General features: G+C 44.8%; 1 long non-coding RNA gene across 1 annotated transcript; it reads right to left on the minus strand.

Moving 5' to 3' along the window:
• Nucleotides 1-350: 350 nt before the first annotated feature.
• Nucleotides 351-18,065, minus strand: LOC112639808. Its single transcript, XR_003123696.1, has 3 exons — nucleotides 17,629-18,065; nucleotides 2,134-2,138; nucleotides 351-363 (listed from the first exon to the last, which is right to left on the minus strand). It is a non-coding gene; the product is annotated as an uncharacterized LOC112639808 (long non-coding RNA).
• Between the last annotated feature and the right edge of the window lie 2,717 nt (nucleotides 18,066-20,782).

Here is a 20,782-nt window from a genome sequence, read left to right on the forward strand (position 1 = left end):
CGTTCCTCGCGCCGATCATTCGCAGGTTTCGGGCGACCAGAGAGGTCCTTGCCCCCGTGGAGATTCGGCGACTCGCGTCTAGGCACCTCTCGCGCAGAGTCGCGAGACACTCTTCGCACCGTCGCGTCCACGCGCGATAGTCGTCCGTCGTGGCGACGTCGCGCACTCTCTCGAGCGTTCGGCGCTCTTCCTCCCGCATGGCCGCGTCCTCTTCTCTCCCTACGGCAACTCGTCGTCCTCTCTCTCTCCTCCCCGCGGGGCCTTATCCACAGCGTCTCGCCTCGCGAATCCACCGGCAGCGAAAACCCGCGACGCGACCCGGTCACCCGCGTATCTCCGGCGTCGAATCTCGCCGCTCTTCCGCTACACACCAACCGTCTTGATCCACAGCTCCTCGCGCGTCTCGAAGACCGATCGCCCGCCTCGTGGAATAGGTCGCGACGCTCCACGCGATCCTCTCCTTCAACACTCGAATGTAGCGATCGATCGGCGGATCGACGCGCTCCTCGCTCATGACAACTCGCGCTTCAAGCGTATCAAATCGACGCCGCAAAACATATTTCGGCGGAACGGGTACTCGCGACCGCTGTCCTCGCGATCGTAGGTGTATCGCAGAGTTCTACCCGCGTTATCCTCTGGCGGGATTCTGGCTCTCGCGTTATCCTCCTCTCTCGTTATCGCGCTTAAAAGGAGAGATAAGCGGCGAGTCCGAGAACGCCGGCCCTCGTCCGATCGACGCGCTCTCCGTCGATCCTCCAGAACGAAGGATCGACGACCTCCGTCGACGAGAGAGAGAGACGCCTCTACTCGCGACGTGTTCTCCCGATACATCGTACGCTCGTTTACGAAACGTGCGCACATTTAGGTTAAAATTCGAGCGGTCCGCTCGAGCGCGGCAAACTCGCGTCCGACGTCTACGACGAGACGAGGCGAGAAACACCGCCGCGCTCCGCGTGCTCTCCCGATACATCGCGCGCCTTTTTACAAACGGAAAGAAAAAAAAATATTCAAATTTACATTCGAGCGACGCGTAAGATGCGATGGAAACGCTCGAGGCCGCTTGTCGCTCCCTCCTCGGCGCGTCGAAACGACGCGAGCCTGCGGAGGCGCGTATGTGTTATATAAATATTACATTAATATTATTTAAATATTATATAAATATTATATAAATATTATATAAATCGCGCGAATCGCATATTTTATATTACGTCTCTTCCAGGCCTGCGTCGAATACATCCGCTCTGCCGTCGACGGCGACCTTATCTCTGTCTCGCGCCCGACGATCGCCGCTTATCGCGCACGCCTAGCGCGCCGCGTCCAGAGACGCTCCGACGCGCCGTATCCAGGGACGCGCGCGCCGTAACCAGGGACGCGCGCGCGCTCTCCCTCCCTCTCCCTTGCTCTCTCTCGCCCTCTCCCTCGCTCTCGCGCCAGCTCCCCCTCGCCCAGCCGCCCCCTCGCCACCCCCTCCGCGTGACGTCACGACCCTCCGTCCGCTCCCCCTCACCCGCCGCCCCTTCACCCTCCCCTCCGCGTGACGTCACGACCCTCCGTTTACCCACCCGACGGCGAGCAACTCCCCTCGCCCTACCTACCCCCCCTGCTCGCCCCCGCCGCCGTCACCCTGCCCCTTGGATATCTTTCTATCTCTCTCGCTCTACGAGACCTCTCTCTCGCACCCGTGCAAAAAGTGAGTTAGAACCGACCTATTCTCCCTTGCGAATATTGTGCTCGCGTCTGTGAGCGTTAGTTTGCAGAAGTATGCTCCTGTACGCGGCTTTGTCTCTCTCAGTGTACTTGAAATCGTCGGGAATTCTCTTGAAGATCAATTCGTACAAACCGAGAGTACCGGCGTATCTGACTCCGTCCACGAATATCGCGTCGTCGACGCCTACGTCGAATCGCTTGTCCCCGAGCATAGTGCCTGCGTCGGCGAAATAGACTCCGTAAACGTCGAATCGATCGAAATCGCTCGGCGCGCCGCCGCTGAGAAGAGCGCCCACATACTTTCGCGCCAACGGGCCCAATTGATCGCGCAAGATGTCTCGCCCTCGAGGAGTCCGCAGAGACCGTCTCACAGACGTTTCGAGCGTCGTTGGCGATCCAAAGAAGACGTCGTCGCTCGTCTCGAACATCTCCTCGACGGGCTGCTCAGTATTGTGAGACGGGCCGGGTTTTTTCACGCATGCGCGGCGAACGTAGTATCAATGAAGTATCTTTATACATAAAAAGGTGTACCATAGTACCACGTTGGTCATCCATTTATAATTTTGCAAAGTTTTTATAATTTAAGAGAAAATATTATTTTTTAAATTATTTTATGGATATATTCTCTACAGGATGAGGAGTTAACCATCCTTTAAAAATATCTTCATCTAGCCAAGAATGTTGAAAATTTCTAATTCTACGTTTTTTAACAACTCCTTTTCCAATACTACTACTACTACTATTACTACTATTATTATTATAATCCATTTTAATATTTACTCACCAACAACTATCCAATTTCTCTTTTCCTCTATTGCACGTTAAGCCCGCCAAAACTTTCAGCATTCACGTCGCACTAACCTTCTGCAGATACTAGATACGTACCTGTAACTACTAACCTAACAGTCAACATAGCCGTGCATGCGCGAAAAAACCCGGCCCGTCTCACAATACTGGGGCTGCTGCGCAGGAGACGCGTCCGACGCTCCCACGGGCGTGGAAGTCGTCGCGTTCAGACGGCGAGATCGCTTAGCTTTGAATCCTTTCGTGGACGGCGGCGGTAACGCGCTCTCCTCGGCCTCTTCCTCGTCGTTCTCCTCCTCCTTCTCTTCCTCCTCCTCCTCCTCCGGCGCCTTCATTCTCTTGACGCCTCGCGCGAACGTCTCGTCGATCTCGCTCTTCGCCGGTTCCTTCTCTCTCGCGCTCGCGCCTCGCGCGGAATCGTCTTCGACGCGCTCGGCGATGCGTCGCAATGGTTCGACGATCGGTTTGAAAGGTGTCTCCAGAGCGCTATCGCTCTGTATCCTTCCGATCTTCAACGCTCTGTGCTTCCTGCGAATCGACGCGCGCGTTTTCGCTATCTCTATCGCGGTTTTCTCACGTCTGTCGATGTCCGTCATCGCGCGTCGTTCCTCGGCGTCTCGCCTTCTCTTATCTCTCTTTCCCCTCTACAATCGCCGCCGTCTCGGGAAGACTGACTCATCCTCGGCGATGACGACGCTCTACGATACGGCGTAATCGTTGAACCCTCGCCTGTATCTACCGTTGCGCAGCACGCTATCTTTGTCGATCACTAGAAAACCGTATCGGTATTTCCAACACGCGCGACACAGCGCGTGAAAATCCCCGTACGACATATCGGTGTTCACGTGATCGCTGTGCACATGTTTCAGATTAGTGCCATCCTGTTTAAAGAGTATCAATAGATTCGCGTTGTCGCGTATCAGATGTTTGGGTATCTTAACGTACGATTGGGACAGATAGAAGCAATCGACCTTCGCGTGACGCCCCATGGCGAAGTACTCTCTCACGACGTCCTGTTTGTCACAGGCCACGTCGTCGAACACGAATATCGAGTTTGGCAACGCCTCGCTAGGCGGGATGACGTCGGCGTTGTTCGAATATGTGAAGTAACCGATATCCCGCATAGGTTTCAACAATTTCTCCAGATATTTAGGCTGATGCAACGATTTCGAGTAAACGTACACGTTCTCAAATCGCACGCCGTGCGGACTCTCCAAAAGGCTTATCAGCACGTTCGTTTTACCGCAATTAGAGGGACCGCAGATTACGCAGCGGATCGCGGTCGGTAACAGATTACCGTGTTTTCGCGGTTCCTCTTTCATCGAGCGCGTCTTACTGTCGACGTTGGACACTCTTATCGCGATCGGTTGACGCACGAAACGCATCGTTTTCTCTCTCTTCTCTTGCAATTCTTCCTCGTTGTCGCGAGCGAATCTGCGTCTCAGTGCGCAGACTCGCGCGCGCGAGCAACGAGCGCGGATTCGCTCTCGCGAACATATATATAGAGGGAAAAAAAACGATCGCGCAGTTAGGCGTGTCCGATCGACGGTGACGCGATAAAGTTACGCGCGCGTGCGCGACGCTTCGTCATGTTTATTCTATTGGTGAACGATTACGATATTCTCGGACTCAGTGTCGATCAGTTGCAGTACGTTCCGAAGAAGCTTCTGCTAAACAAGTACGGTGATTTCGTCGATCGATTGTGGGAGCGATTGCCTATACATCTGCAGGACGATCCGGACGTGCAGCGTTATCGCCTCTGTCACAAGCATCACAATCAGCCGTGGCAACGAACGCACATCGACGATCCGCCGCCGTGCATCAAAGACTGCAGCATGTGTCGGGAGAAGGAAATGGCGTGACTATGAGTGCGTCGACGATCGAGGCGTATGAGATACGCCGAGGACGCCGCGACGGCAGTCGTCGGCTGTAGCGGTTTGCTCAATAGAACTATAAACGCTTTTCCGTTTGAACTACATATACCGGGATATCAGTTTTGCGGTCCCGGTACTCGTCTCGCGAAGCGGCTCGCGCGAGGCGATCGAGGCGTCAATCCGCTGGACGCGCCTTGCTATGAGCACGACATCGCCTATTCGCGGAGCGACGATCTCGCCGATCGGTACGTCGCGGATCGAGCGCTCGGAGCGAGAGTGTTCGAGCGTATCTGGGCCGGGGATTCGTCTCTCGGCGAGAGAGTGGCGGCGTCGGCCGTATGGGCGCCTATGAATGCGAAGACGAAACTAGGAATGGGTATGGCTGGAGCGCGAAGAGGCGCGAGAAAGAGCGGCGGCGGCGGCGACAAGAGAAGAACGACCTCGACGAGGAGGAGGACGACGAGAGGACGGGTTCTTCCCGCGGCGAAACGCGGCGGCTTCCTGCCGCTGTTGCCGGCGCTCGGAGCTTTAGGATCGCTGATCGGTGGAGCGGCCGGCGTGGCGAAGATGGTGAACGACGGTAAGGCCGCGCGTCGACAATTGGAGGAGTTGCAACGACACAATCGAGCGATGGAGGGCTGCGGTTTGTATCTCGCGTCTTACAAGCGCGGCCGAAGCATCGCGAGACGAGGCGGACGAACGGTTAGAAGGGGGAAAAAAAAGTCGCGCCTTCGCGCGCGTTAGACGACGTCGTAGCTCCGATCGGCGTCACGACGAACGAACAGTTGAATAGCGCGGCCAAGCGCGCTCGCGTGCGTCACTTCAGAGGTGTGTTCATGCGCGACGCGTTGCCGGCGCGAGTTCGTCGCGACAAGAGTGGTATCGTGAATCTGGACGACGCCTCGGGACCGGGCACGCATTGGGTGGCGTACGCTAAAAGGGGAAAAGACGCTATCTACTTCGACGCTTTCGGCAATCTTCGTCCGCCTCGAGAACTCGTGCGTTATCTCGGACGCGACACGCGCATCGCGTACAATCGCGACTCTCAGCAGACGTACGATCAGAGCGTCTGCGGACAATTGTGCCTGCGCTTCCTTCGACGAGTCGATTGGGGAGAAGGAAGGAGGAAGCCCTTCGGTCTCTAACGGCGATAGAGCGCGTCAACATGTCATTAATTCTCACGCTGACCGGAAGAAGCAACGTTCTCACGGCGAGTTACTTTCCGCCTCCCGATCTGAGCGATGACGATTACGAGCTCGGCCTGACCAATTTCGAGACCTACAACACGATTTTACTTCGACGACAACGACGAGATGATCGCGATCCCGATCGGATCCTACGAGCTGCGCGATATAAGCGCGTACCTAAAAGCCACGATTCTTCGAAGACGGCGACGACCGCCGAGCGAGAGTACCGAAGGGAGAGACGGCGGCGATGGCGCCAGCGACGGCGACGACGACAAATATCTATATGACGTCGAGGACGCGGAAGACGAGAGCGGCGATCGCGTTCTCGCGCTACGCGGTAACGACAATACCATGAGAAGCGAAATCAAATGCGCGTACCGAATTAATTTCACCAAACCGAACAATATCGGATCGTTATTAGATTTCTCTCAGTCTCGCGTATTGCGGCCGAACAAATGGTACGCGTCCGACAAGCCCGTGAACATTATCGGTTAACGTGGATTCCACGATTCGCGTGGAGTGCAACCTGACGACGGGCGCGTACGTGAACAGGAGATCCGCCCACGCGATACACGAATTCGCGCCGAACGTCCCGCCGGGATATAAAGTGTCGAAGATCCCGAGGCAGATCATTTATCTGCCAGTCATCGCGCGACTCGTGACCGACGTATCGCTGCGCGTCGTCGATCAGGACGGTCGATTGATTGATTTCCGCGGCGAGGAGATCTCGAATCGATTGCACGTGCGACGCAGACGATGGAGAACGCGAGGCGAGACGCGAAGACGGGGGAGGGAACGGGGCGATGCTCGTCGTGCGCAAATCTAGCGTCGCGACGTCGCATCGCGGCAGCAGCGGCGGCGACCGCAATTGCGTCGCGGGAACTCGAGTCGCGCGCTCGAGAGAGAGGAGCGTCGGGGGATTGTCGGCAGCCAACGTCGCTTTTCTGCGATTCATGGGTTTCGTCGTACCGAGAGCCGTGCGATAGTTCGACGACATGAGGGACATTCTGAGCATCGGCGGGGAACCCGTCTTCGACGATCGCATCGTTAAGATCGAGAGTCACACGTACAATCCGTACGCCAACACCACTTTCGGATACAGCGACGAGATACGAATACCCATACAACAGCAAGATCTATACACGCCGCCGTGCGAGAGTTTTCTCTACGTCGAAGATAGACTACACACGAAGAATAATCTGCCGCCCGCGTCGAGCGGCGAATCGGGTAAACCTGCCTCGGCTTCTAAGGAGCCGTCCGTGTCCTCGACGCCGGCGTGGCTCGTGAACAATTGCGTCGCCTTTATGTTCAAGGAGATACGTTACGAGCTCGATGGCGTGGAGATCGATCGTAATCGCAACGTCGGAATAACCAGCACGATCAAGAACTACGCCTCGCTGACAGCCGAACGAGGCAAGATCTTGAAAAACGCCGGATGGGATCTCGCGACTGGACCGAGCGGCGTCGCGTCGACAGGCGACTTCAACTTCTGAGTTCCTCTCGACTCGCTGCTAGGTTTCTGCGAGGATTACAGGCGCGTCGTCATCAACGCGCGTCACGAGCTGATTCTGATAAGAGCGCGAAACGACAACAATTGTTTGATATCGCGCGAGCAATTCGAGCCGAGAGTCGAGCTCGCGAAGATACAGTGGCGCGTGCCGCACGTGATGCTGAATGACGTCAATAAATTATCGCTGTTGCGCATTGGATAGCGGCAGATATCTGAGCGCGCCCTTTCGCTCGTGGGATCTCTACGAGTTTCCGCTCCTGCAGAGCACGACCAAACACTCGTGGGCCGTAAAAGCGGTCACGCAACTCGAGAAACCGCGTTACGTCATCTTCGCGTTGCAGACCGGAAGGAAGTATGTTCTGTCGCAGGACGCTTCCAGATTCGACGCGTGCAATCTGACCAAAGTTGTATCTCAATTCCGACTTCTATCCGTACGACGATATGAATTTGGACTTCGATAAGAACAAGATCGCCGTACTGTACGACGCCTACGCGAGATTTCGACGAACGTATTACGGATCCGCGAGCGACGATACGCTCCTGACTATGAACAAATTTCTATACTGCGGCCCGCTTGTGGTGATAGATTGTTCCCGCCAAAACGAAGCGGTTAAGAGCGCTACTGTGGATATTCGTCTAGAATTCGACTGCAAGGACAACGTTCCTTCTAACACCACGGCGTACTGCCTAATCATTCACAATCGCGTGGTGGAGTACAATCCGCTGACGAACGTCGTGCATAAGATCCTGTAAAACGACGCGTCGAATTGGGGGAGAGAGGAAACTCGAAATCGCGAAGATATCGGGGAGAGACGCGAATAAACGTCAGTATCTCGCAACGATGACCGCGACGACGGTCGCGGGTGATATTGCCCCGCCGATCTTCGTCGATCTACAGGGTTTCGTCGTCAACGAGCGATTCGTGACGAAGGAGATGGCGATACTCGCGAACGGCAGAGATCTGACGCATCACGTCTTTCGCGCGCCGATGTCGTGGAATCTGCTGACGAAGAGAGAGAAGTCGCAGGCCTGTTGGCTGATTCTTAATCACCACGAATTTCACTGGACCGACGAACACGTGGAGTATAGGCACGCGAAGCAGATCGTTCGCGACGCGATATATCGCGCGTCGAGGGATCTCGTGTCGAACGCCGCGGTGACGATCTACGTCAAGAGTCGCGAGAAGAAGAAGTGGCTGGCCGACATCGCGGGAGAGGTCGCGGAACAGCTCGACTTGACGATGGAGACCATCGACGCCGATTACGAGGATATCGGACCCCTTCGAACGCTAGCCGCGACTCGCGTCTATCGCTGCGGCTATCGCTCGAAGAATTGCGCCTTGGAAAACGTGTGCAAACTGCACAACTGGTGGTTGGAGAAACGCGATCAATTGCGCGACATGTGAACAGAGACGCTATCAATTGCGCGATATGCGAACAGAGACGCGTCGCGCGATGATTCGCGCGCCTCGCGCGTTTTCCGCATCGTAGGTTGGTTTTGCGCGTACTCTTATCGACTTATTAGCGGTTAATTTATCGCGCCTCATGCATTTCCCACATCGTAGATTAGTTTTACGCGTACTCTCGTCGACGTATTAATGACTAGTATTTTTATCGCGCGCCGATTTATCGTCTACCTAGAAAAGTATCATTATAATACTTAGTAAAATAATATTAATACTAAGAAAATATTAATATTAAGAAAATATTAATGCTAAGAAAAAAATTAATACTAACAAGGAAAGGGTCGGAAGTGTCCCCCTCCGATTTTAATGAGCTTTGAATATGTTGTAGTCTAGATCAAAATAGGAGACACGTATTTTTTTATAAGTGCTGAGTCGGCCGTTAAGGGGGTGAAACACCTTCTTGAAAAAAATCGATTTTTTCATTTCTCAGCGGATACCGTCGAAGCGATAAGAGATATAAACAAAAGTTTCAAATAAAAGTTTTATGGTCTTTAATGTACTTCAAAATCATGTAATCAGATTTGTCGAAAATGTCATATTTTTCGAAATCCCCCCCCCTCCCTTTTAATGTTTGAAAATTTTTAAATTTGTCTCATAACAAAACTTATAGCTCATTTAACGACAAATTCAATCATATATAATAAAGTTGTATTCCGAAGTCACATTTTTCAGAAATAAATTAAAAATATCCCTATACACTACTATACGCCCGCTTTATCCGCCTTATGACGCTCGTTATTCACAGCGACAATCATTTTTCTTCGCAAACTCACAGAGGCAACCATAAATTAGCAATAAATAATTTATGAGAATATATTTTTATAAATTATAGAAATTATATTTATAAATATAATTATAAATTATATAATAATTATAATTATAATATATGTCTATATTATGTGACAATAAATATACATATAATTTATATGGAAAAGTAATGTTTTTAATGCATGAAAAATAAAACTAGTCGGACAAGGAAAATTATTGATCAGATACCGATGTTAATAGATTCAATTCTATGAATAAACAGATGTCGCATTCGCGAAATGAGTTGGTGCAATATATTATTTTATTAACAACTGCGTGCAGTGGAACACATATTACTATTAAAGCGTCTATCGAATATACGCGAGCGCGATAGTAAATATATTTATATATATAAGAAAATAATTAAAAGGATTATAACTTATAAAGCGAGCGAAAAAATGCGTCGCGATAAGAAAGTCAGCTGCCCGAAGTGCTGATACAGCCAGTATCACACGGCCAAGTCATCAAACAGAGGAAGAAATCACTCTCGAAATAGCGCTGAATTGCAATAAAATGCGAGGAAGTCTTCGGACTTCCTTCGCTTGCATTTTGATCACGCCACTTTAGAAATAACCAATGATTTTATTTGGTCATGCCACCGCGCGATCCTCCTCCGATAATCGTTCAGAACCGGAGGCGTTAAAAGCCACCGCCTAGAAGCGGCGGACAGTCACAAATCAGTTATCAAATAATTAACAAGTGCTCGAGTTAATTAACAAGACTAGCCGTTATCCTGAAAAAACAATTGTGCCCCACGCACACAACAATACAGTATGTATGTACTTTTTCGATTTTTAAAACTTTTATAGTTTTTTGCTTTTACTTACACTTCATTCAAAATTGCGGTTTATCTGTTTTGTTTTAATGTATTTAAATTATAATTAATATTTTATTACTTTATTTAAGTTATGTGATAAAACTGTTCTATTTTTTATGAAACTCGGAAAACGTAACAAATTATTAATACGCATTAAATAATAAAATATTTTTGTTGCTAATAAGTATTTTTTTGCTAATATTTATAAAACAAATATACATAATGTTAATAATTTTTTTAGATAATGTTTAATCCAAGAAATGTAGCAGTACTGCTATACACTGCACTGTATATGACTGGGGAATTCCCAGAAAGTCCTGTTACAACAGATGAAAATGAAACAAAAGACATGATGGAAAATATGCTTCGATCAATGTATGAAGAAGCGTTTGAAGTTTATGAAGAATCATCATTAGATTTTCAAAACGAATTTGATATACCTGAAGTAGAACCTGTAATTGATGAAGAAAGAGAAGAAGACACATATTTTGTAAAAGAAATTGAATGTGTTGCGGATTCTGTACCAATAGAATATAAAAGAAATGCAGTAGAGTTATGGAGAAGTGGAACAAAAAAGTCAAGAACTCTTGCATCTATAAGAAATAGATTTCGGAAAGTCACGTCATTACGTCAATTAAGAAGATGGGAGCAGCAAGTAAATCAAGGTGGCAACAGATTTGATAAACTGAAAGAAATTTCAACATATACGTTAAATAAATTCCATGAAGGTATTGAAAAGGGAATAATTATTCATGACATTGATATTGCTCGATGGGCTCTTCGCGCACAGAAGGAAGTAAATCTACTTGGGTTTACAGCATCATTATCATGGGTAAAAAGGTTTAAGCTTGCACATAATATCGTATCTAGAAAAATTACAAAATTTATAACAAAAAAAAATTTAGCGTCAGACAAAGATTTAGAAGCACGAAGCAAGTCATTTATCGAAAATGTTAAATCTTCTATTATACAATATGGAATTGAAAATGTATATAATTCGGACCAAAGTGGATTTCAATTAGAATTTCATTCCGGTCGTTCACTATCACCTATTGGTATTAAAAAAGTAGAGCGCATAGTACAATCCATATCAGCAACTACACATAGTTATACTATACAACCTATTGTTTCAGCTGATGGTAGATTATTATCGCCTCTGTTTATTGTTTTAAAAGAACCTACTGGAACATTTGGTCCAATAGTAAAAGAAACAATGTTTAAAGATAATAATATCTTTGTCATGGCATCAAAATCTGGAAAATTAACATCGCATCATTTTGAGATCTGGATAAAAGAAGTGTTTTTTCCAAATGTTGGACCAAAATCAGTGTTATTATTAGATTCTTGGACTGGTCATTGTCCTGATATAATTCAAAGAAACAAACCAGATTTTATAGACAATATTAATTTGTTAACTATACCAGCTGGAGCAACGGGAAAAATACAACCTTTAGATGTATTCGGTTTTCGTTTATGGAAAAATTTTGTTAGACATTTTTCAGATACCATCATGCTTTTAGATCTTGACGTCAAGCTTCATTCAAGAAACAATATTTTAAAATTACAATCATTAACACATAATCAATTTTCATCACCAAGGTTTAAAAATTTATTCAAATATGCATGGTATAAAAGTGGTTATTTAGAAAAGAAACCAGAAGAATTTGATACACCAGTAGATTTTTGTTTCAAAACTAATTTAAAACCAACATGTGATATTTGCGGTGAAATTGCTGTAATTTCTTGCGCATGGTGTAAAAAATCCCTTTGTATAAATCATTTCTTTCATGATCATCATCTTTGTAACCGATATCAACCATGAATATTTGTTATTCTTGTATGCAATAATTATGTACGGTATTTTATGTAATATTTCCATATACATATATATAATGACTTCGGAATACAACTTTATTATATATGATTGAATTTGTCGTTAAATGAGCTATAAGTTTTGTTATGAGACAAATTTAAAAATTTTCAAACATTAAAAGGGAGGGGGGGGGATTTCGAAAAATATGACATTTTCGACAAATCTGATTACATGATTTTGAAGTACCTTAAAGACCATAAAACTTTTATTTGAAACTTTTGTTTATATCTCTTATCGCTTCGACGGTATCCGCTGAGAAATGAAAAAATCGATTTTTTTCAAGAAGGTGTTTCACCCCCTTAACGGCCGACTCAGCACTTATAAAAAAATACGTGTCTCCTATTTTGATCTAGACTACAACATATTCAAAGCTCATTAAAATCGGAGGGGGACACTTCCGACCCTTTCCTTGTAAGAAAAATAATATTATTACTAAGAAAAAATAATATTAATACTAAAAAAAATATTAATACTAAGAAAAAATAATATTAATACTAAGAAAAAATAATATTAATAATATTAATACTAAGAAAAAAAATAATATTAATAATAAATATTAATAATAAAATATTATCATTAAAATAATATTGAAATAATATTAAAATATGATAATTGAGTATATGAATTAGGCAGAAAAAAATCACACAGTATAAATGTCAAAAATTATAACAATGCTTAAATAATACAATATTGAATAAAAATTCCCAAAAAACATAAATGAATCAAAAATTGCATGGTAGAGACGGTAACATAAGAGAGATTCAAGTTAGAGAAAATTAAGTTACAAATAAATATCATAGAAAGAGTCTAAATACAATGGATTAGTTACGCAAGATTAAATTCGCAAATGTTTCGATCTAATCCAGATCATTTTCAATGCGACAATAATAATAATATCGAAAGTGCAAATAAATTACAATGATGATATAGAAAAGATAATTATAAATAATACTGGTCGCTCGCAACGAATAGCAAAAAGATTCTGTAATACAAGGTGAAACGCTCAAGTAAACAATCATGGTCAATATCAATAATACATACATATGAGATAAATACACGCATATTAGCTTTCGAAATTTATAATTAAGAAATAAAAGAATTAAGTTCTTAGATAGCGAGAAATAGCCGTATAAATGTCCGCAAGCCTGCATGCTACTCACCAATGTGCAACACAAGATCGTGGCTGTGTAGAAAAAAGCGTGATGAGAAAAAAGATGGTATACGAGTAGAGGACAGAGATACCGCATACGTTCCACACTCTGTATATCGTTGAAAAGATTCCTTATTATGCATTAACAATTCATGCCAAAGCCAGAATAATTATAATCTGAAAAATAAAGCAAGCAGAGCAACACGCATTCTCGCAAGATACCGCAACAGCAATAAAAAATTAGAAGTAAAGAAAAGATAGAAAAATTTTTGAGAGAATAATTAATACAAAAAAAAATGAAATTTTTAAGGAAAAGTTACATACAAGCAATTATGAAATGTTGAAAGGATCGCAGTGAGAAAAAGCAGAGCAGAATTATCGCAAGACACAGGAGACGTGTACACCAAACGAGACGACGAAATGTACTGAGACGCGTGATAATGAGAGCCAGGCATGCCAATCCGATGGAGAGGGAAAGGGAGAGGAAAAGGGGAATTCAGGAACGGATGATGAAGATAAAAATGGAAATTGATATGGGAATTAAAAATGTGAAGATTTTATAATAGGAAGATAAACTTTGTCAAATTTCTCCGTATCTTTCTGAACGTTGAGACCATTGCTCTGTCATATAATATGGATCATTTCAGAGGTGGTTTTTCTGAGAAAAGAAGCATCTTGATCCAAAACCTCGACATCATTTGAAAATTTTGTCACGGACAAAATTTTCAAATTGTCACATCCGAGATATCATGAGAAGAATTTCGATATCATCTCTGAGATCCTTTCCAGCAATGGTTATCCGGATAATTTCATTTTTAATACCATCACAAGCAGAGTCAAACTCCTGATTCATAATCAATTCATAATCTATTCCTCCCCCCGCATCCGCCCCCCTTCTATCTCCCTCTTCCACTCAATCATTTTTCGTTATTCCGTACATCAAGGGAGTTTCAGAACATTTTAGAGACATTGCCTGCAAACTTAACAAATCTTTGGCCCATGTGGTCTTGAATAAATTGAACTGTTTTATTAAAACGCATAAAGATCCTCTCTCAAGGAATTGTCACTCAAATGTAGTATATAAAATCTCTTGTTCTGATTGCTCAGCATCGTATGTAGGACAGACGAGTAGAATGATCTCGACTCGTATCCATGAGCATCGATCCAACATTGATCGACCCTCCGAACATCTATCTGTCTTATCTCAACATATACTTACAGGACTGATATAATAACTAACTATGATATAATAAAATTTTTACACGTAATTTATTCTCTCTCCTTGATTTACATCACCCTCGTCTCTCCTCGATTTGCGACGAATTCCCTCCTCTTCGAAATAAATCTAATATACATCGTATATTATACATTATACATATAAAATCGTACGTTATATAAATCGTACTTTATATTGTCACGTCCAGGCCCGAGGAAGGATGGGCCGAAGGAAGGGCGTAACACGTGTATCCCGAGAACAGGTGCCTTAAGGGCAAGTGTCTCAGGTCGAGCGAGCCTGCGAGTGAGCCAAAGATAGGTCAACGACCACAAGAGTCGATTTTACGCTATTTCTGGTCCAAATGCCCGCTCGTCGGTCCTCTTTTCGGTAAAGGAACTTAATCCTTTTTACCCGGGACGGGACCAAGTGCGATTCAGGAGCGTGGGTAACGAGGGGGGGAATTGATTAAGTTGAAGTTAAAAGAAATAAAATTAATTTAATTTATTGTACATTACAAAAAGATAAAATTTACATAAACATTTTAATTAGTTATTACTCTAGCACAATATTAAGTGTGATTGTTTGTATGTTTGTGGGTACATTAAGCGTGATTGTGTGTGTATGTGAGACGGGGTGAGGTTGGTCGGAATCTGGAGGATATCTTTCCCTGAAGAATTCTACGGGAATAGCGATGGGGTATCTGGTGAAGGGAGTAAAGCAAGGTATGGGAATGTTGGAAGGAGCGGTGCGGAGAAAGGCCTTGAGAGTTGGAATATGAATAAGGCCAGGGCCCAAGGTGAATTGACCCGGGAGGATGGGGTGAAAGTACAGAGGGTAAGTCAAGCTGAGAATTTCGGAGAGGATCCGATCACTAAAATCGATGTCGGAGTAAACAGGGGGAGGAAGAGGAGGAGGAGACAAGAGATGAGGATCTGGGACTGGCGAGTGGGGTGGAGAAGGAGGAGGTGATAACTGTGGAAATCAGGTTGTGTGTCATACACTGGGGAATAGTTTGGCGGAAGAGTTCCCGGAGACAGGTACGGGGAGTAGTTAAGGGTAGGAGTACGAGGGGGCGGATGTGAGGAGTCTCGCGTGTCTCCTTGAAAATTATTTAAAAAGATCCGTGTAATAGGGAGATCCGTGTTAATTTGACTTAAATCTAGTGCGAATGAAGAGTCGACCGCAGCAGTCGGCGGGTACGTCGATTACGGCGGTATCGAAATCGCTTAGCGTGGGCTCTAGCGGATTTCCTCGTGGGTTCCACTAGGGAAACGATTATTATAAGTAAAGGAAGTAGACGGGGGAGGGGGAGGAACTTTGAAGATAAAAAGAAAAGACTTACTATTTGAAAAACCGTGGACAAATCGATACGAATTATCGCTGGACCCCCTTGGCGTTGAGGATGGCGAGATATTAGCTGAATTGATAGTTGTTGAAGAGGGTGGTTGCTGCTGGGCCCCCTTGGTGTAGGTTTTTGCACTGACTCGATACGAAGGTTGATATGTCTCGAAACTTTTGAGTGCGCATATGAACGCGTGAGTCAATGAATGAATTTCTGACTGAACGAATTTTTCTGAGGAGTGTTGTTCGAAGTTCGCGCTTATATATCGTTTTGGATTACCCTCTCCTAGCGTGAGGAATAAGGGAGGTTGACGAATAGAAATCTTTGTTAGATTTCCATGGTCTCCTCTCTGCCCCTACTTATGCTACATTTTAGAACAAATGTAGCAAATCAGGATTTTATTATGTTCGTTCGCGAATAGGAGAGCATCTTCCAAAACGGGGGATTTAGGATTCTCAGTATCGCACAAGGGATGACTGTTACTACCCTCTTGCGATATTCGGTCACTCACGTTTTATGATTAGTTTCCTTTATTTTTTGATTTTATGAGTTTTTAAGAAAATATTGAATTGTTTGACTGAATGCCGCTTTATTTAACCGGATGCTACTTTTATAGCCTGTTAACATCCGATTGTTATTTTAGGACATGTACTGAGCATCCCGCTTTAATCTAGCTATTATTATCGGCTCTAGAAATCGTGTACGTGTGCACCGGATACGGGAAAGAAAAGAATCGTAACATCCGATATCCGATCACTCGCATTTTATGATTAGTTTTCTTTATTTTTAATTTTATGAGTTTTAAGAAAATATCAAATTTGTTTGACTGAATGCCGCTTTATTTAGCCGGATGCTACTTTTATAGCCCGTTAATATCCGATTGTTGTTTTAGGGCATGTACTGAGAATCCTGCTTTAATTTAGCTATTATTATCGGCTCTGGAAATCGTGCACGTGTGCACCGGGTACGGGAAAGAAAAGAATCGTAAATTCCCCTGGACGTAACAATATAAATCGTATATTATATCTCTTTCAGGCTTACGTCAAACACATCCGTTCTATTATTAACGTCGATTCTATCTCTATCTCGCGCGTCGTGTCCGACGGGGCGATTCCTGCTTATCGCGCGCGCCTAGCGCGCCGCGTCCAGAGACTCTTCGACGCATCGTATCCAGGGACGCGCGCGCGCCGTAACTAGGGACGCGCGCGCGTCGTAACCAGGGACGCGCGCTCTCTTTCCCTCTCCCTCGCTCTCTCGCACTCTCCCTCGCTCTTTCGCACTCTCCCTCGCTCTCGCGCCGAACCCCTCCTCCGACCGCTCCCCCTCGCCCCGCCGCCCCCTCGCCCTCCCCTCCGCGTGACGTCACAACCCTCCGTTTACCCATCCGACGGCGAGCGGCTCCCCTCGTCCTACCTACCCCCCCCGCTCACCCGCGCCACTGTCACCCTGCCCCTCAGATATCTTTCTATCTCCCTCGCTCTACGAGACCTCTCTCTCGCACCCGTGGAAAAAGCGGGTTAGAACCGATCTATTCTCCCTACTACCCGCGCTTGCTTGAATTCCTTCACGTTGACATTCAGAGCACTGGACAGAAATCACATTGCGTCAACATCCGCGAGGGCCATCGCAATGCTTTGTTTTCATTAGACAGTCGGATTCCCCTAGTCCATGCCAGTTCTGAGCTGAGCGTTGAATGGCGGCCGAAGAAAACGACCACGACGGCTCGCGCTGCCACGGAAGCCTTGCAGCAAGGAAAATCCGCGGGAAGCCAAGGCACGGGACCGAGTTCGGATCCCGGGACCGATGCGAGAACGCTGACCGTTCACCTTGCCAGGCCCGGCACGTCAGCCAGACCCACTTCCCGATCAAGCCCGACACGCCCCGCTCCTCAGAGACAATCCTTATTCCGAAGTTACGGATCCAATTTGCCGACTTCCCTTACCTACATTATTCTATTGACTAGAGGCTCTTTACCTTGAAGAACTGCTGCGGATATGGGTACGAACCGGCGCGACACCTCCACGTGACCCTCTTCTGGATTTTCAAGGTCCGAGGGGAAGATCCGGACACCGCCGCAACTGCGGTGCTCTTCGCGTTCCAAACCCTATCTCCCTGCTAAAGGTTTCCAGGGAACTCGAACGCTTATACAGAAAAGAAAACTCTTCCCGGATCTCCTGACGGCGTCTCCAGGTCATTTTGGGTTACCCCGACGAACACTCTTACGAGGGCCCGAATTGTATGCGGTTCCGCTGCCGGGTTCCGGAATAGGAACCGGATTCCCTTTCGCCCGACGGGCGTGTGTCATTATATACATCGTAATAATAATATATGTGTCAATAATGAAAGGAAGTACGCGCGCGTGTGGCGGCGTTTCTATCTTTTTCTTCTCTTTACACACACATATATATACAGGGTGGGGCATTTATCTTGAGACAAGATAATATCTCGATTGGAGTCGATTATTTTGAAAAAAGTTTTAGACAAAAGTTGTAGGGCATTAAAGAGGCTATCGAAAGGTCCATATTACAACGTCCGGTTCTAGACCGGAAGTGGTGTTTTTTGATCAGAATTCGTTTTTTTAAATGGAAACACCCATTTTTTGCCGCGGATTTCGATTGGAAATCGAAAAGAAAAATACTTTTTGTTCTTATTATTTTTTCGATTTAACCCATATTTTGGCCATAAAAAACAAAAAAACAAAAATCTTGAGATAACGGAGTACTTTGTTGGAGTTGTGTCCAGGAGGCCAAAACACTTTGGATAGCATATATCACATGTAAAGTACAGACTACTTTTTCATGGGGTGGTGATTTTTAATCTAAACTTAATAAACTAGAAAAAGATTTAACGGATTACTTTGAAAAGGCATAATTGACATTTTTTTGTATTTTCGTTTTCTTTTTTCGTGAGTTTTTAAATTTAATATAGGGGATATTTACCCCATTTCATTTATCCTAATTTTTTTTCTGAAATCAGATTATCTTTTCAAATTTTGTCAGTGCAAAACTTTTTTTAAAATGGAGGCTGTTTCTGTAGAAGAGAAGATAGAAATGATTCTTATTTATGGTGAATGTGGTAGAAATGTAGACGATGCCGTAACACTTTATGCTGAACGTTTTCCGGATAACGTGCGATCTCGAGCATCTTTTTATCGGGTTGTTACACAATTTCTACAAGAGGGAAGTGTGTCTAAGAGAAAAAGAGCCCGTCGAAACCTAGTTACTGGAACTGACAATGAAATTGCTGTATTTGCTACAGTAAATGTTGACCCTCATGTCAGTACTCGATAAATTGCACACGATTCTGGAATTTCGCGACGTAGTGTAGGCAGGATATTAAAACGTTATAAATATCATCCCTATCACATTTTGTTGCACCAAGAACTTCATGATAATGATTTTCAGAACCGAGTTATCTTTTGTCAATGGGCATGTCAACAAATACAACAAGATCCTAATTTCTTTGCTAAAGTTCTATTTTCAGACGAGTCCTCTTTTACGAACCACGGCACGGTTAATAGACATAACATGCACTACTGGAGTATTCAAAATCCACATTGGTTACGTGAAGTTGAGCATCAGCGTCAATGGTCTGTGAACGTTTGGTGTGGAATAGTTGGTGACAAGATAGTAGGTCCATACTTCATTGAAGGCAATTTAAACGGTGAAACATATCGTAATTTTTTACAAAATCAACTTCCGCTTTTACTTGAGGACGTACCCTTAAATGTAAGACAACAAATGTGGTTTCAACACGATGGATGTCCATCCCATTACTCCCGAACTGCTCGTGAAGTTTTGGATCGCGAATTCAATGGACGCTGGATCGGTAGAGGGGGTCCAGTAAATTGGCCAGCAAGATTTCCAGACCTTACGTCTCCAGACTTTTATTTATGAAGTTATATAAAGAGCGAAGTTTACAAAGAAGTGCCAACATCTCGTGAAAATATGATGCAACGAATCCGAAATGCTTGTGCCAAAATATCACCTGATGTACTCCGCAGTTGTGTACGATCTATGGAAGTTCGGATCAATAAGTGCATTGAAGTCGAAGGTCGCCAATTTGAGCACTTATTAAATTAAATTAATTTCAAACAGATAAGACAATCATACCAAATTGTGAGAGGCAAGGGGACTCACCTAAAACAAGCACCCCAAAGGGGATAAAAAACTACTACGTCCACGTCGTTATTCCTGGGTAGTGCTAAAAGTAGTTAATAGTTGTACAGTTTTTCAACCTTAAAGTTAAAAAAGGGATTCCAATAAGGTACTCCGTTATCTCAAGATTTTTGTGTTTTTTTGTTTTTTATGGCCAAAATATGGGTTAAATCGAAAAAATAATAAGAACAAAAAGTATTTTTTTTTCGATTTCCAATCGAAATCCGCGGCAAAAAAATGGGTATTTCCATTTAAAAAAACGAATTCTGATCAAAAAACACCACTTCCGGTCTAGACCGGAAGTTGTAATATGGACCTTTCGATAGCCTCTTTAATGCCCTACAACTTTTGTCTAAAACTTTTTTCAAAATAATCGACTCCAATCGAGATATTATCTTGTCTCAAGATAAATGCCCCACCCTGTATATACACGGTGGGCCATTTTAATCGATGCACTCAAATATCTCGAAAACAGCACTCTTCAGAAAGAAATGTTTCAAACAAACATTGTAGGGTGTGAAGGGGGACATAAGATGGTAGCATTGGTTTGACCTTGGAAAGTCATTTGAAGGTCACATAAAAGTCACCTTCAATTTCTTAAATTGAACTCACTATTTTTCATTACATATTCTTGTAGCTTATCTCGAGAGCTTTCCAAAACACTACAGACAAATGTTTTTTCATTAAGTACTTTTTGAGTTATAAGGCTTCAAAGTTTGCAGTACTTCGATATAAAATGCAAAATATCTCGTAAAATATTTAGTTTTCGATAGTCTTACCCTAATACTTTTATGCACAGGATAATGAGACAAAACTATTGGTGCAAAGAAAACGCATGATTGTTTATAACAAAAAGTGCATTGCAAATTACAC

This window comes from Camponotus floridanus, unplaced genomic scaffold, assembly GCF_003227725.1.
Source record: "Camponotus floridanus strain SB8 unplaced genomic scaffold, Cflo_v7.5 scaffold92, whole genome shotgun sequence".
In the NCBI taxonomy this organism is placed as follows: Eukaryota; Metazoa; Arthropoda; class Insecta; order Hymenoptera; family Formicidae; genus Camponotus; species Camponotus floridanus.